The sequence below is a fragment of the Triticum dicoccoides genome, chromosome 5B, assembly GCF_002162155.2.
Source record: "Triticum dicoccoides isolate Atlit2015 ecotype Zavitan chromosome 5B, WEW_v2.0, whole genome shotgun sequence".
Lineage (NCBI taxonomy): Eukaryota > Viridiplantae > Streptophyta > Magnoliopsida > Poales > Poaceae > Triticum > Triticum dicoccoides.
Window position 1 is genome coordinate 511,652,941 of NC_041389.1, and position 11,862 is coordinate 511,664,802.

Sequence of the window (11,862 nt, forward strand, 5' to 3'; positions counted from 1 at the left end):
CAGGAGCCGACGCCCCTTGTCCTGCTCAACGCAGTGTTGGAAAACGCCAGATACGCTCCGCTTGATGAGCTCATGGTTGATGATGGTGTTGGCTGGAGCTCGACACTAGACTTTCCTGGCCGCAACCTCGTCCATGAAGACCTCACCACTTACGAGATAGGACAATATCGGTTGCGCCCAGGACGGCGCGTCAATCACTGGTAGGACAATCTCCTCTGTCAGACCTGCTGGGCCAGCAGCCCCCAAGCCGGAGTAGGCGGCCCTTGGGCCGATGCCGACAGCCCCTAAGGCAGGGCCGATGGCCCTGAGGTGGGGCCCATAGCCGCTGGGCCAGAGCCGACAGCCCCTAGGAGAGTCAGATCGGCAACCGGTTGATCCTTCGACTCGACGGCTCCCGGGCCTGCCGGGATGAAGATGGATTCAGAGTCAGGGGAAGCCTTGATGGAGGGTTTGCACAAATGCTTGAGGGAGATGCCAGATGGAATGGCTTGGCTGGTGGAGCCGGTCTTGGCGAGTGTGTCAGCTGTCTCTTTGCCGGCTCGAGGGACATGGTGGAACTCATAACCCTTGAAGCTGTCGCTCAGCTGCTGGACCAGGAAGTGGTAGCTGGTCATGTTGGCGTCCCACTCGCTAGAGTCTTGCTACACCACCAAATTGGAATCCCCAAAGTAGAGTATGTGCCGGATGCTGATCTCTTTTGCCAGCCGGAGGCCATGGGTGAGGGCTTCATACTCTATCACGTTGTTGGTGTTGGAGATATGCCCAAGAGGCAATCATGTATGATGATATTTCCTATGTTTTTATGAATAAAGATAGTCCTTGGATGTAATCAATGATACTTGTTGGCAAGTACGTGACTTGTCTGTGAGCTCTTGTGTTGTATGATACATCCTAAATTGTCCCTAGTCGCAAGTGATGTGTGGGCACACATCGTACTAGACTAGCATATGACACGGTGGATGGCTCGGTCTCACTAGCCATGGAGCATTGGATGCTAACCGGATACTATGGACTCGGAAGGATCTGGTCGGATTCGACGTAGTCGAATATGAGTCGAGATAAGGTCCGAGTCGGACAGACCCAACTATGAGACACAGCGATATGTCATTTGTGAGTCTCTAGTACAACATACCTTCCATGTCCTAAGACCTGAGCTGGCGCATGTACTCGGGATGGTGACAGACTTGCTTTGGGCCGACCAAACACTACTCCGTGACTAGGTAGTTACAAATGTAGGTTTCAGATTTGCCCAGTCCCATGCTGCGAGACATGGTCAAGCACGATGGGATTTGACCCTCCGATCAGGAGAGATATACTCTGGGCCCCTCGTGTGATCCGACCAGGATAAGCATGGCCATGTGATAAGGATTATGAGATAGTCTAGTTTGTGGTCGGTGTCACTGGAACAAGAAAGAGGTCGGGCTAACACAAGGATGTTAGTCTCGTCTTGAGCCTGACAACATATATCGTGAGGCAAAGGGAATAGAAGTGTGACATGTTGTACAAGTTCGCCTAACCAGCTTCATAGTCTGCTTGGTGGTCGGCACGCCTTGCTAGAGGCTGCTACCAACCGTGCAGGTCGGAGGTGATCCGAACTGTGACCAAGCCGACTTGAACCTAAGGGGTCGCGCGCTTAAGGGAAGGAACCTACAAGGTCGGTTTGGAGGACACTGGTCGAATGTGATCCGAGCTGGACTTGGAACACGACTGAGTAGATTTGGGGCTTTAGGATCCGTGCAAGGCCCAAGTGTTGAGCCCGCAATGGATGCCTATAAATAGTGGAGGTGCGGCACACTTATGGTGTTGATCACTTCAGCGTTGTCACTAGGGTTTGCATGTGTTGCGAATAGACACCTCCACTCGCTGCCGGTTGTGTGATCCGACCTAGCAGTCCGCCGCACGATGTTCTCCTGCACACGCGGATACCGTTAGGGGTGGTGCACTTGCACCGCTTCAGCGAACCTATACGAGGGATTCGACGACCGGCTGATCGTGGGAGATCGGACGAGGAGGAGACGAACCATGCAGACGCGCTGCCCCAACTCTTCTTCCGCTACACGACACTGCGCGTCTAGTGGTAACGATCTGTGATCCATTCCTGTAGCATGTTCCTGGTTGTTCTATGCATATGAAATTTTAATTTGGAGTCGATGCACCCTACCGTAGAATCCAACAGTGGTATCAGAGCCTCTGCTATAGGATTGGGATTCAGATTGTATGCATATTAAATATGTGGAGGCAGCAGATGAGATCTGTTGTTGTTGATGAGATCGGCTACGTGCATGATTGATGAGATCTATTGCACATGGGGATTGAAGAGGCTATGTTTTCTGATGATCAGAGTCGATGTGGCCGTGACACAACCTACCCCTACCGGTCAGTATCTGCCATCGGGGTTAATTTTGAAACTTAAATCCGAATCGGACTCGCGATGATCGATAAGATCGGTCAGATCAGAAAATTCAGCGTGATCGGAGTTCGGATATGATCTATGATTTCCGAAAACATGTGCAGAGCGCCTTGTATTTCGTACACGATCACTCAAACCGGTAGAATGTGATTCTATGCATAACTTTATTTTGCAGGGTTTGATGTGAATAGTATGGCTCATGTGTATGTGATGCATGTGTGTAAATTATACATGGCCCGTGTGTCATGTTTGTCAGCCGACAGGAGCCAAAGTGTTGTCATTATAATGTATAACAACCCGCGTGTCGACTTGTGACTCTATGTAAAATTCATTACTAGTTGTAGTAGTTGGATAATAGAGATCAGGTTGGTAGCTTGATGTCCCGACGTGAAAAACAAGATGGAGTTCCTAGATGGTCATCGGAGTCGGAGCCGACCTGGAAGAACATCCATGAAGGAGCCATACTATTTCACGATATGTGTTTATTTGTGATTATTATGCTTCTTTGTTTTTATGCATGTTAGAATGGTAGAAAGATCCCTCATGAATATCAAGCAAATTGCCATCCCCGATGTTGCACCTTCGCACGTCAAGTACGTCTATTAGTGGGCTCATAAAATTGGGGTCCTGCTGGATGTCCTTGAACTGGAGGGTTCGTGTCAGACACAGACATGCACTGCATCAGGTTAACTTGACAAGGCTATCAAAACGGTTTTGGGCCTTGTGGCAAAAAAGGTTGGGAGCCGGGGTATAAGATACCTACCCGACCTACAGGAGTCGTATAGAGATATGATTAGTAAGGAGTTACTTACCGTATAGGTATGCTGGCTAGCAGTGATGCTAAAGCTCACTAGTCGCATGCGCTAGTCGGATCCTGAATCACTGAGAGTTTGCGGAGGGATGCTGACTTCAATGGGAGTATTTCTGTTTAGGCTTGAATTACTCTACATAAACACATTGCTTAGTGATTGCATATTTTCTGTTGTAGATCAATGGCACCATCTGCTCAACCCAACTTTGCATTGAAATCAATTCTGGAAAAGGATAAGTTGAATGGAACAAACTTTACCACATGGTATAGAAATCTGAGAATTGTTCTCAAGCATGACAGAAAGGAACATGTTCTAGAGGATCCACTTCCAGAGGAACCTGCCGATAATGCTAATACCACAACCAGGAATGCCTACCAGAAACTCGTTGATGAATCAAACGAGATCAGTTGCCTCATGCTGGCTTGTATGGAGCCTGATTTGCAACAACATTTCGAAGTTGTTGGGGCTTTTGATATGATCGAGAGTCTCAAGAGCATGTTTCAGGTACAGGCTAGGACCGAGAGGTTCAACGTCTGGCGATCCTTGACGGATTGTAAGCTGAAGGAAGGTGATCCACTGAGCCCGCATGTGACCAAGATGATCGGATATGTGCAAGCTTTGGATCGGTTGGGCTTCCCTCTCTTGGATGAGCTGGCTATTGATGCAGTTCTGGGTTCTCTTCCGCCCAGCTATGGGACGTTCATCTCGAACTATCATATGCATGGCATGGATAAGAAGCTCACTGAATTGCATGGGATGTTCAAAGTGGCAGAGCAGGATATTAAGAAAGGCACACATCAAGTGTTGATGGTGCGGAAATCGGCTAAGTTCAAGAAGAGTTGGTCCAAGAAAAATGCTAAGGCAAAGGGCACGAAGACAGTAACCTCCGCTGCTGCATCGAAGTCTAGACCGGACTCGAAGACCGTTTGCTATCACTGCAAGGAGACCGGTCACTGGAAGAGGAACTATAGCAAGTGGCTTGTAGAGCATGGCAAGAAGGCCAAAAATGCTTCTTCAGGCAAAGGTACACTTGTTGCATATGTTATAGACATTTACCTTGCTAACATACCTAGTAGCTCTTGGGTATTTGATACCGGATCGGTTGTTCATATTTGCAACTCGATGCAGGGGCTAGTAAGAACTAGGCGTGTGGCACAAGGGGAGATTGACCTCAGGGTCGGCAACAAAGCAAGAGTTGATGCGTTGGAGGTCGGCACGATGTAGCTCCATCTTCCTTCTGGATTTATTTGGAATTGAATAATTGTTATTACATTCCTGCACTTAGTCAAAACATTATTTCTGCCTCATGCTTGATGAGTCAGGGTTATGAATTCAATTTAAAGGACAATGGTTGTTCGTTTTATTTGAATGGTATGTTCCACGGCTATGCACCCATTGTTAATGGGCTTTTTATATTGAATCTAGAACATGAACCGGTCTATAACATGAATGTCAAGAGGCATAAGCCCAATGAGATAAATCTGACATACTTCTGGCATTGCCGGCTTGGACACATTAGTCTAAAACGCACGAAGAAGCTCCATGATGATGGGCTCCTAACTTCGTCCGACTTTGAGTCGTTCGAGACATGTGAATCATGCTTGCTCGGCAAGATGACTAAGTCTCCTTTTGCAAAGGGTTGCAAGAGGGCGTCCGAGCTGTTGGAACTTATACATAGTGGTGTGTGGTCCAATGAGCACAACTGCCAAAGGTGTCTATCAATACTTTGTGACTTTTACCGACGACTTGAGTAGATATGGATATATCTATTTGATGAGTCACAAGTCGAAAACTTTTGAAAAGTTCAAAGAGTTTCAGAACGAGGTTGAGAATCAGCTCGGCAAGACTATAAAACTTCTATGATCAGATCGTGGAGGTGAGTACATGAGCCAGGAGTTTGATGATCATCTGAAAAGCCGAGGTATCGTACCTCAGCTCACACGTCCAGGTACGCCACAGAGAAACGACATGTCAGAATGGAGGAATAGGACCTTGTTGGACATGGTCCGGTCAATGATGAGCAAATCGGATTTACCCTTGTCATTCTGGGGACACGCTCTAGAAACTGCAACTTTCACATTTAACAGGGTACCATCAAAATCTGTAGACAAGACACCACATGAGATGTGGACCGGGAAGAGTCCCAGTTTGTCTTTTCTAAAGATTTGGGGTTGTGAAGCATTTGTCAAGCGACTTATGTCAGACATGCTTACACCCAAGTCAGATAAATGCATATTCGTGGGATATCCGAGAGAAACCGTGGGATATAGCTTCTACAACCGGGATGAGAACAAAGTGTTTGTTGCTCGGAATGGGGTTTTCCTTGAGAAAGAGTTTCTTAGCCGGGAGGCCAGTGGGAGGACGGTCCGACTCGAAGAAATTCAAGGACCACTCGGGGAAGGCTCAGCTGGTGATGAGATCATACCGGAGTTAGTCAAGGAACCCGTAGTGGAAGTGGCACTAGAACCATGGAGGTTAGAAAGATTGTGCATAGTGCGTGATGTGTTGTTGCTAAAAAATGACGAGCCGACCATGTATGCGAAAGCGATGGTGAGCCTAGATTCTGAGGCATGGCTAGAGGCCATGAGATCCGAGTTAAAGTCCATGGATGAGAATCAAGTTTGGGACTTGGTTGATCCACCGCCTGGCATAACAGCCATTGGTTGAAAATGGGTCTTTAAGAAGAAAACCGATGTGGATGGAAATGTTCAGATCCACAAAGCTCGGCTTGTCTCTAAGGGTTATGGACAAGTTCATGGAATTGGGTACGACGAGACTTACTCGCCAGTAGAGATGCTGAAGTCGGTGAGGATCGTACTAGCTATAGCTGCATATTTTGATTATGAGATATGGCAGATGGATGTCAAGACGACTTTCCTTCATGGAAATTTAACCGAGGACGTGTATATGATACAGCCCGAGGGTTTTGTCGATCCGACTAGCGCTAGTAAGGTATGCAAGCTCAAGAGATCCATTTATGGGTTGAGGCAAGCATCTCAGAGCTGGAATATTCACTTTGATGAGGTCGTCACTGGTCTTGGTTTCATCAAAAGTGAAGAGGACACTTGTTTACACAAGAAGTTAAGTGGGAGCTCGATAGTGTTTTTGATCTTGTATGTGGATGAAATACTACTGATCGGAAATGATGTTTCGATGCTAAAATCGGTCAAGGAGTCATTGAATGGCAAGTTTTCGATGAAGGACCTTGGTGAGGCAGTCTATATTTTAGGCATTAAGATCTATAGAGATAGATCAAGGAGGCTGCTCGGCTTGAGCCAGAGCACGTACATAGATAAAGTGTTGAAGCGGTTCAACATGAGTGAGGCGAAGAAAGGGTTCTTTCCATTCTCACATGGTATAAGGCTGAGCGAGACTCACAGTCCTTCGACATCTGATGATCGAAGTAGGATGAGTAGGATTCTGTATGCCTCGGCAATAGGATCCATCATGTATGCCATGATATGTACAAGGCCAGATGTTGCTTTTGCAATAAGCCTAACAAGTAGATACCAGGCCAACCCAGGTGAGAGTCACTGGACAGCGGTAAAGACTATTGAGGGAGTCCCGGATTAGGGGGTGTCCGGTGACTATAACCTTTGGCCGGACTCCTGGACTATGAAGATTGAAGACTTCGTTCCGTGTCCGGATGGGACTTTCCTTGGCGTGGAAGGCAAGCTTGGTGATACGGATATGTAGATCTCCTCCCATTGTAACCGACTCTGTGTAACCCTAGCCCTCTCCGGTGTCTATATAAACCGAAGGGTTTTAGTCCGTAGGACGAACAACAATCAGACCATAGGCTAGCTTCTAGGGTTTAGCCTCTCTGATCTCGTGGTAGATCTACTCTTGTACTACCCATATCATCAATATTAATCAAGCAGGAGTAGGGTTTTACCTCCATCGAGAGGGCCCGAACCTGCGTAAAAACATTGTGTCCCTTGTCTCCTGTTACCATCCGCCTAGACGCACAGTTTGGGACCCCCCTACCCGAGATCCGCCGGTTTTGACACCGACATTGGTGCTTTCGTTGAGAGTTCCTCTGTGTCATCATCTTTAGGCCCGATGGCTCCTCCGATCATCAACAACGACGCGGTCCAGGGTGAGACTTTTCTCCCCGGACAGATCTTCGTATTCGGTGGCTTTGCACTGCGGGTCAATTCGCTTGGCCATCTGGAGGAGATCGAAAGCTACGCCCCTGGCCATCAGGTCAGATTTGGAAGCTTGAACTACACGACTGACATCCGTAGAGACTTGATCTTCGACGGATTCGAGCCACGGCCGGGCACGCCGCACTGTCATGATGGGCATGATCTAGCTCTGCCGCCGAACAATGCCCAGGAGGCCGCCCCAGTGTCCGCTCCGACCCTTAGTTCGGAGCCGACTGCGCCAATCGAGGACGGGTGGCTGGACACCGCCTCGGGGGCTGCAATCTCTACGGCGATCGAGCCGAACACCAGCCTTGTCCTTTGTGAAGCTCGTGACTCCAAGGTGCCGGACTCCTTTCCGGACTACGAACCTTCCGCGCCCCTGCCGATCGATCCCGATTGGGCGCTGATCATGGAGTTTGCCGCCACGGACATCTTTCAGCACTCGCCCTTTAGCGACATTCTGAATTCACTAAAGTCTCTCTCTTTATCAAGAGAGCCCTGGCTGGACTATGGTCAGCAAGGTTGGGATGCGGACGACGAAGAAATTCAAAGCCCACCCACCACCCACTTCGTAGCCACTGTCGATGATTTAACCGACATGCTCGACTTCGACTCCGAAGACATCGATGGTATGGACGCCGATGCAGGAGACGACCAAGACCCAGTGCCTCTAGGGCACTGGAACGCCACCTCGTCATACAACATATACATGGTGGACACCCCAAAAGAAGGGAATGGCGATGGAACAACGGAGGATGACCCCTCCAAGAAGCAGCCTAAGCGCCAGCGTCAGCGGCGCCGCTCTAAATCCCGCCAAAGCAAAAATGGCGATTCCGGCACGGGAGATAATAACACCCCGGACAATGCCGAAGACAACACCCTCCAGCTGGATTCAGCACAGGAGGATGGAGAAACCAGCCCTCATGAGAGAGCGGCAGACAGAGAGGTAGAGGACAATAATTACATGCCTCCCTCCGAAGACGAGGCAAGCCTCGACGATGACAAATTTGTCGTGCCTGAGGATCCCGTTGAACAAGAGCGTTTCAAACGCAGGCTTATGGCCACGGCAAGCAGCCTCAAGAAAAAACAGCAGCAGCTTAGAGCTGACCAAGACTTGCTAGCCGACAGATGGACTGAAGTCCTTGCGGCCGAAGAGTATGAACTCAAATGCCCCTCCAAGAGCTACCCAAAGCGTAGGCTGCTACCCCGATTAGAGGAGGAAGCACCTAAACCTACATCACCAGCGCACGACGCGGCCGACCGGCCACGTCGTGGCCGCGACAGAGAGGCCTCTCGGCCATCAATTCAAGCCGCACCCCGGTGCCGCTATACCAAGGCACGGGGAAATGCGCCGGACCTGCGATACATATTGGAGGACAAGGCAAGGCAAACAAGATCGATCTACGGATCGCGCGGGCGCCCCACGACACGTGACAACAACTGTCACGCCGGATATGGCAAATACGGCCAGGCCGAACACATCAGACAAAGCTCATATGGGCTACGTCGTGATATAGCCCATTACAAAGGCGCCACACACCCACTATGCTTCGCAGATGAAGTAATGGATCATCAAATCCCCAAGGGTTTTAAACCCGTAAACATCAAATCATACGATGGCACAACAGATCCTGCGGTATGGATCGAGGATTATCTCCTTCATATCCACATGGACCGCAGTGATGATCTACACGCTATCAAATACCTCCCACTCAAGCTTAAAGGACAAGCTCGGCATTGGCTTAACAGCTTGCCAGCAGAGTCAATTGGTTGCTGGGAGGACCTGGAAGCCGCATTCCTTGACAACTTCTAGGGCACCTTTGTGCGACCAGCAGACGCCGATGACCTAAGCCACATCATTCAGCAGCCAGAGGAATCAGCCAGACAATTCTGGACACGGTCCTTAACCAAGAAAAATCAAATAGTCGACTGTCCGGACGCAGAGGCCCTCGCAGCCTTCAAACATAACATCCGTGACGAATGGCTTGCCCGGCACCTAGGACAGGAAAAGCCGAAATCCATGGCAGCCCTCACAACACTCATGACCCGCTTTTGCGCGGGAGAAGACAACTGGCTAGCTCGTAGTAATAACATGACCAAGAGCCCTAGTAATTCGGATACCAAGGACAACAATGGCAAGTCGCGTCGCAACAAACACAAGCGCCGCATTAACGGCGACAATGCGGAGGATACGTCAGTTAACGCCGGATTCCGAGGCTCTAAACCCGGTCAGTGGAAAAAGCCATTCAAAAGAAGCACGCCGGGCCCGTCCAATTTGGACCAAATACTCGATCGCTTGTGCCAGATACACAGCACCCCCGAAAAACCAGCCAATCACACCAACAGGGATTGTTGGGTGCTCAACACTAGTGCAGAACCGGGCAATAGCACCGGTTCGTAAGGCCCTTTAGTGCCGGTTCCATAACCGGCACTAAAGTGTGGGCACTAAAGGCCCCCCCTTTAGTACTGGTTCAGCACGAACCGGTGCTAAAGGGCAACCACGTGGCACGAGCCAGCTCCGGGGGCCTGGAGCCCTTTAGTACCGGTTGGTAAGACCAACCGGTACTATAAGGTTTGGTTTTTTTAGTTTTATGATTTATTTATCATTTAATTTTGTGTTTCCATTTTAATTCTTTTTCGTTTGCTGGTATTTTACGATACTACACATTGTACACATTATGCATATATATATATATATATATATATATATATATATATATATATATATATATATATAGAATTTCTAGTAGAACCAATCATCGAGTTCAACATGATTGTCATGATATAAGCGTTCATATATAACACCACAAAAGCAAATCACTTAAGTTCAGAACGAAGAACACAGACATGAAAGGACAAGTACTAATTAAGAGCAACATGAAGAACTAGCTAAATCACTCCTGCTAGCTACTCTCTCTCTGGTAAAATAGCATAGAACATGTATAGCTCTCCTGATTGATCATACTGGAGCATGCCGATGAACCTGTCTCCTAATCGTGGGCTGCGCTTCTCATTGCTGCCCCCTAGTACTTCTCTGCGATCATTAACAATTTTCCTCCAATCTTTCACTATTAAGCATTCATCGCTTCTAGAAATCTTGAATGCATTCATGTGCAATGCAGGATCTCTTGGCCGTAAGCTAACAATTGACATCTGACCTTTAGTCTCGATCCCCTGAGGCACAACTGTCATCGGGAGTCCCTGTTGAAGAACATCGTATAGTACTTAATTAATATACTTAGCAATGAAAGTTTAGCAAAAAAAATATGTATGCAAAATATGCACTGAGGACAAATAGTAAATATCTTACCATCATTCCTAAATAGATGTGACCGTAGTTCAATACCATCACTATTGGTCGCACGTTTTGAGTACTAACATTTCTAAGTGCAGAAAAAATTTTGTCTTGACAGTATGAAGATCCTCAAGCCATGAAACATAATGACTTATTTCCTCGCAGTTTAGTTCAGCTCCGGGACAGTAGTAGGTCCTGTCTACCAAGCGCCGGACATGTTTGGTTGAATGGAGATAAGCTGTCAATAGAAATTAGTTGTCAATTATTTTTGAATAAGCAATATCAAAGACAAAAATATAGATGAGAAGAACTCACATAATGGTAGAACTGGAGGCGTCTGCACATCGACCCATATGTCTCTATTACCTTCAATATCATCTTCCGGACGAATATCAAAGGTGATAACCATACCAGGCTCAAATGCATAAGCCTTGCATAGTGCTTGCCAAGTTTTGCATTCAAAATATGTGTACGTGTGTGTATTGTATACTTTGACGTTGAAAGTATAACCATCATGCTTAGTTTTCAGGTAAGCTCTCTTTACCTCCATAGTTTCCATATCTTTGAAACCTATCTTATCCAAGACAAAAATTCTTGCATGGCACGGGATGCGCTAGTAGAATAGTGAAAATTAAAAATTATAAGTCAGGCAAATGAAGCATATATAAGTCATGCTTAATTACGAAAACAGACTTTATCATTGTGACTTACTGTATCGAATTCGAAAGTCTCATCCAGCTTGATGCTGAATCGCCTACCATCAACAAGGAAATTTCTATCGCACTGGCCGCGCTGGTCTTCATAGTAATCGCACATAATGAAATTTTTTCCCTCGTCAGACGACATTTCCTATGTTCATATTAGGCGAAACATTAATCACTTACTAATTTAATTAATTCAACTACTTCTAGTAATTCAACTAAGCATTTACTAAAATAAACTAGTTATATTAATTCAAACTAAGCATATATTAAAATAAAGTAGTTCTATATATTAATTCAACTAGTTCAACTAAACATTTACTAAAAATAAACTAGTTCTCTATATATATTAATTCAACTAGTTCAACTAAACGTTTACTAAAAATAAACTAGTTATATTAATTCAACTAGTTCAAACTAAGCATATACTAAAATAAAGTAGTTCTATATATTAATTCAACTAGTTCAACTAAACATTTACTAAAAATAAACTAGT